Below are 6,728 nucleotides of genomic sequence, written 5' to 3'. Positions count from 1 at the left end.
TATTTGAAAAGGGCGCCACATACTATTCGATGGGAGATGCGGCGCGCATGGACAGAGTAGTAAGGTTTCGGTTTTGGTTTTCGCGATAGTAATAAGTTTCTTAAAGCGCGAGTGGAGAATTTATGCTTTAAACCAATGGCCCTTTGTGTTCTTGGATGCTAGAGCAAGCTACACTTGGAAAGAGTGCAACCAATATAGACATGACCGTGAAATTCGTTTCTGTTTCACTTTTTTACCCATTTTGCCCGCAGGCGGCGGAAAATCATCCGGGCAGCAAACAACTGTGTGCGCCGGTGTGTCGGCGTCGGCGGCGTGTTTCTCTCGTGGATTACGTTTTGATTGAAATTCAACTTAATCGTCCACTTACGGTAAGTCTACACGATTATTTTTGTTCATTTGGTCTCCTTAGCCACTCTAAGCAGTGCTGTGTGTGCAGAGCAGATTATGTGCGCAGCGACAAACGTCCTATCCACGTTTGTAAGCGGCGTTTGTAAGCACGTTTGTGTCAGCAGCGGCAGCCGCCATGTTCTCGAATAATGCGCTTACGTCTGTACCGCTATGTCTTTCCTAACGCGCGGAAAGGCATTCGGTGCGAAACCCGGGACGGTAAGCCCTCCTCGCGAGCTCTCTACTGGCTTTTCCGTGTTGAAAGGTAGGTGCACAGACAGAAATATCGCTTAGCCCGTGAGTGAAGGCCGAAATGAAACTATGTGTTAGAGCCATGTGAGCACGATTTACTTGGCATCTGCGGAAACGCATAATCAAGTTCTGAGGTGGATTACATTTATGTTTTATTCTTTGTGTTATCGCCTGTCGGGACCATGGAGTGCTGTTCATTGAGAGGTGTATGTACAGTACATTAATTGCTTGTTTGTTGTAGCTGCTCACTCGGTGCGCGTCGTGGGCAGCGACGTTTCACCAAATATGTTTTGTAACGCTATTGACGCTCGAGGCGTTTGTCAAAGTTTTAGTAAAGCGGCGGTGGAGGAATGCTAATAGAGTAATGGTTGAAACAAATGTGGTTGCCGGCGCAAATGGCGAGCGTGTACAAACACCGCGAAGAACCTACGAGCTGCATCCCGTCTCCCCTTTCGTTGCACACGTATGGATTCGTCCATCCCTGTTATCCGAGCGGTCGGCCGCCGCCGCTGGCCTGCGGCAATTCATTTCGAAAGCTGAGTAAAGGTCGCCTCGACAAGAGATGGCTTACATTTCGTTCCGAGAGGCTCGTTCATGAACCCCGCTTACGCGTGCACAAATTTCTCCAATACCAATTGTGCGAGAGCATGAGTATGCGTTTCTGATCTCAGATTGCTACATTACAAAAACGCCAATGTAATTTGGCGCTTATTTGCGCCACGAATGCAATTCTGCTCGCGCTGTTTTAATATGGCTGCGCCTTTTGATGAACACGTTAATTGTTTCAATGAAATAATTCTTACTTTGAGCGTGCTCGTTGCTTTCGTTGATTTTTCTATCAGCGTTAGGTTAGGGTACCTGCATGCAAGTGTCTCCTTTTTACTGCTCTGTTCGGGCTGCACTTGAAGTAAAAACTTAAATGAATTTGAGATGGTATTTCATCCTTACAATAATGAGCTTGTTGTCTGAAGCTCACGTATGGTTCTGAAATGGCGCTGTTGCAGCCACTATGTGCTATTTGAGTTTTTCTGGATAATGAGCACGGCATGGAAGCGCTGTAACCCGCTTGTTCCAAAGAGCGCACTCTGGTGTATGAGTATGCTGTTTCGTCTTAGTGTTTCAAGTTGTGGGCGCAAAACCGTGGTGAACTGGTTCGCAGTCTGCCTGGTAGGTTTTGCATTGCTTGTGCCCGTTTCAGTATCGGCGTACGTACCAGACTTCATGCAGGGTATTTTGAAGCGCCTGTTCAATAGCGGGTATAAGAATAAATGCTTGAGTATTCTCCAGTTGGGATTCTATTGCAAGGAGCTCTGAATGTACGTTTTATGGAGCAGCATTCTCAATAGCTTGTAGTCAATGATAAGTGGCACAAGTTTTCTAGGTATTCTATTCCAATTAATGTAAAAGGAATGCATACAGAGGTCAGTATTCGCAGTAGGTATTTAGTGTAGAGGTAGAGTGCTGCACGGAATGTGTATATTAGTTACAATGTTTTATGACAGCCACATAGAATTTTTCATGCATATTTACTGAAATGATGAATCCGGCGCGATGGCTCAGTGGTTATCGTGTTCTTCAGGTGCTCAAGTTATGCCAAGTCGTCAGTTATGTTATGTAAAGCTACGTCAAGTTATCGTCACCACTGCAAAGTAGCGACGATAACTGCGAGCATCACATAACCGTCTCCGCCTTTGTGCAGATTACCCACTGTGCAGCCGTACACCTCACTGGTCATCGCACGTGCCCTGAAGACGGACGGTAGTCTCGAGCAGCGGACCAGGAAGGCATGGTCGTCGGTGTCACCCGGAAATCCGGCACAGCATCAACGGTTCACTGTGGTCTATAAAAGAAGATTCCTTCCACTGGGACCTCACTTGGCAGTGCTGACCGTAACTGCGAGCATCATGTAACCGTATCTGCCTTTGTGCAGGTTTGTGCATAATTATGCCTCACTGAATGTGATTTTGTTTTCCTTTTATGTCGTCGCTGCTCCTAAGTGGATGGGTTTTTTCCTAAAAGATCTGAGCATACTATAGCTCGTTGTTGTGCTTGCCGTCTTCCACTCACTGATAGCATCTTTGCAACATGCTCAGAGTGCAAATTTAATTTTCATCGCGGTGCATGTGCGGGAATAACAGAAGAATCTTTCAATGCTAAGCGCGAAGCCAAAAAGAAAGCATGGAAATGTGACTCTTGTCGAGGCAACCACCAGGGCACAAGCACCACAGAAAATCCGCAGCATGATTCCGACATGATACTCAGATTACTGCAGACTGAAACGAAGCTTGATGCTCTTTTGCCTTTGTCAAAAAAGTTTAATGCATTTGAGACGCAAATGCAGTTGCTCTCTGATAAGTTTGACGACTTTCAGAACCACCTGACTGTTCAAAAAAAAAACTACAAAACAACTAATGAAGCGAGTTGAAGGGCTAGAATCTAACAATGTAGGTAGTGATATAACTCAGCTGTAGCAGGACCTAGATGATTTGGAGTGGCGTAGTCGCTTTCTAACCCTAGAGCTTCATATATTGACTGAAACCCAGGATGAGCACTTGCTAAGCAAAGTAAATGAGATTGTAGAAAAGCTGCAAGTTGAGGCTATTACACAAGATGACATTACCGCTGTGCATTACCTACACAGGGCTGAACTGACGAAGACATTGCAAACCTTTTCAACATGCATTTTGTAGAAGTTGGTTCCTCAAATGATATTCATGGTACATTATCATGTGAACAATACATGAATGTTCAATGTCCTCAAGCTGTATTTCTCACTCCAACTTGCACCGAAGAAGTCCTCAACATAATCATGATGCTGAAGGACAACTGTGCATCAGCCTACGATGATGTGAAAGTTTCCCCTGTGAAAGCTGTAGCTACACTGATAACTCCAGTCCTTATGCATATATGCAACTGCATACTTCAAGTAGAGATATTTCCAAACCAAATGAAGCTTGCGCGTGTTCCAGCTATTCATAAAGTTGGTGCTTTTGAAGACTTGAACAACTATAGAGCGAAGTCAGTGCTTTCAGTCTTTTCAAAAGTTGCTGAACACATAATGAACAAAAGAATTGTCAATTTCCTCACTCTGCATAACTTGATAGTAAACAAGCAGTTTGGATTCGGAAAGAATAAGGCAACTGAAACTGCTTTACTTTATATTAAACAGAAAATTCTTGACAACATTAAGAAATGAAAGCTTACTTTGGGTTTATTCCTTGATTTCAGGAAAGCCTTTGATTCTGTCCATCATGATATATTAATAAAGCTACCGTTCTATGGAATCCAAGGTACAGCACATGCCCTGAAGAAAAGCTGTTTAATTTGCAGGAACAATACACCACAATAAAGAGCACCGAATCCGATCGAGGCACTATTAAATACAGAGTTCCATAGGGATCCATTCTAGGCCCCATATTATTCTTGATATATATGAGTGATATTGTAAACACCCCAGCCTGCTCTGAAATGGTATTACATGCAGATGACACTAATGTATTTTTTTTTCAGGTTGCAATGAAAGCTTCGTTTACAGGGAAGCAAATTAATGGCTTCACTATTTAGACCTTTGGTTAACCTTTAATAAACTAGACCTAAACATAAACAAAATGGAATACCTGATTTTCAAGCCTAAAGGTAGCAAAAAAGATAGCGAGTTCAAATTGAAGTTTCGGAATAACATTATCAACCAGTTTAAGAGGATTTGCTTTCTAGGTGTTATCTTTCATGAAACGTTTCTCTGGAATTCGCACACAGAAGCTCTCCGAATTGAACTTTACGTGTTTTTGGCATATTAAACAGGTTGCCAGTGAAGCAACAAGCTTAATATGCTCTCTTTCACTCACGTTTAACATACTGCTCCCTGGTATCGTCAGACACAACACAAAGAAACCTTGATTAGCTGCACCCTCTGCAAAAGCGCTCAATATGTGGTATTCGAAAATTCCAAAAATAGAACATTGCTTGCCATACATTAAGATCTATGACATACTAGAGGTCAGTAAGCTATTCAAATATAAGTTATGTCTGGAAATCGTGCACCAGTATATGTTACACCATTCAAATATTGAGGTTCAATACAAAAAGAAACACACTCCACATCTCCTTAGGGAAGATAAAATACAGGTGCCCCGATCTCGCACCAACTATGGTGTTGTAAGATTATGTATGCAAATAGCAAATTTATTGAATCAATATCCAGCCATATTTGAATTATTACCAATCTACCCATCACTACCTAAAGAAAACACTAAGACATATGTACCTAATGGAATAATAAGTCAAAGAATTACTTTTGTGTCATGGATGATATTTGGGTATGTTGTACGTGTAAATAGTATTCGGGAATCTGTAAACCTTTTTTTTTCCACATGCAGAAGCATGCACACAGTCCTAGGGTTGTCCATTTGTTTTGTTTTGTGTGCTTGCATACGTATTGGTTGTTGTACGATGTACTGTACTGCAAATGTGTTCGAATACGCCTATAGTGGTTGCAACTGCTGTCAGTGGTGGGATGGCCTCATCAGGCAAAAATTCCATTAGCCTTCTCACCCAGGACAAATTTTGTATACTTTTTGTCCCAAATAAACTGTACTACTACTACAACCTGAATGATGCAGGTTCGATCCTGGTCTAGCCTGTCACATTTTGATAGAGGCAAAATGCTAGAGGCCTCTGTGTTCTATGCAATGTCAGTGCACGGTAAGAAACCGCAGGTGGCCGAAATTACTCCGCAACCTTTCACTACGGCACCTCTCATATCCTGAGTCACATTGGGTTTTTGGACCACATAAAACCAAACCAAAACATTGACTAGCTTTCTTGAATGGGATAGCCAGGATATATATGCCTTGTGTTGTAAAGCACATTTGTAGAGATGGAGTGGGAATATTTTTTTCAGTTCCTCTTATTTTTTTTCTTCCACTGTACAGGTCAACATGCCCGGATGACTGACTGCAGACAACAGGTCGCAAGATTGCTTCAGAGGAAACTATATTCGGACCATTACTTTCAACATTTATTTTTATGTGGTGCATTCTTATGGTGCATGTATTGCATATTCCTTGCCTGCATAGCTTGGAAATAAACTAAATTGTAAGTATATTGATCGTCATGTCATTTGTGAAGACTGTGTGGTGACCTTTTTCAACAGTTGTAGACTGTCTGTAGGCAGTCTACAGACAAGGGTCTATTAAGGTTTTTAGACAGAGCTCTATAGACTGTCTATAGACAAATATCTACAGCATTGCCAGGCCACATAGATGTGAAATGTCTATAGACAGTCTATAGACCTATGTCTACTGGACCAGTAGATTTTTGTCTATAGACAGAAATCTACAGGAAGTGTATGGCCTAAGTCTATAGATCATCTATAGACTGCCTATAGACCTGTGTCTATTATCAGTAGACGTTTGTCTATAGACAGTCTATGGACAGAAGTCTATAGGAAGTGTATGCCCGTAAATCTATAAATCTTCTATAGACTGTCTATAGACCTGCGTCTATAGATTGTCTATGGACCTATCTACTTTCAGTAGACATTTGTGTATGGACTGTCTATAGACAAAAGTCTACTAAAAATGTATGGCCATAAATCTATAGATTGTCTATAGACTGGTCTAAAGGATTTGTCTATAGACAGTCTATAGACTTCTTAGACTAAAGTCCATAGACAGTCTATGGACTGTCTAAAGAAATTTTTGTAAGGGAAGGACAACAGGCGATGCCCAGGGGCTCGTGGACAGTTGTATGACGTCGTCCTAGAGCATTTGTGTAACTTGATGGCGGACGGCGTCACGTTCTTATGAAGACACGCGATAAGGGCGCTGGCATACTGGTCTTTTGTCGTCAGCAACGATAATTCAGTGCTTGGTGAGCGGCGTCTGTCGCACCTTGGAAGTTGATGCAAAACAGTCGCGGAAGGAAGAGATCAGGTTTTCCACGGATGAGGTTTCTAAAGGCTTCGACAGTCTCACACAAGCTGGTACAACTTAGGAAGCGCTAGTTAACTGTTCGACACCAATAAAGTCAAGTTGTTGAGCAACTCGGCGACAGCAGTGTAGTGGAAGCAACAATAATATGGGATCGGG

At 42.3% G+C, this 6,728-nt stretch overlaps 1 long non-coding RNA gene across 1 annotated transcript; it reads left to right on the top strand.

Moving 5' to 3' along the window:
• Window positions 1-283: 283 nt before the first annotated feature.
• LOC144097369 (uncharacterized) lies at window positions 284-5,740 on the top strand. Its single transcript, XR_013306995.1, has 3 exons — window positions 284-368; window positions 2,339-2,569; window positions 5,571-5,740. It is a non-coding gene; the product is annotated as an uncharacterized LOC144097369 (long non-coding RNA).
• Window positions 5,741-6,728: the final 988 nt, after the last annotated feature.

The sequence above is a fragment of the Amblyomma americanum genome, chromosome 1 (genome assembly GCF_052857255.1).
Source record: "Amblyomma americanum isolate KBUSLIRL-KWMA chromosome 1, ASM5285725v1, whole genome shotgun sequence".
NCBI lineage: Eukaryota > Metazoa > Arthropoda > Arachnida > Ixodida > Ixodidae > Amblyomma > Amblyomma americanum.
The sequence above is the reverse complement of the archived record's forward strand: the minus strand, read 5'-3'. Positions and strand labels throughout refer to the sequence as shown.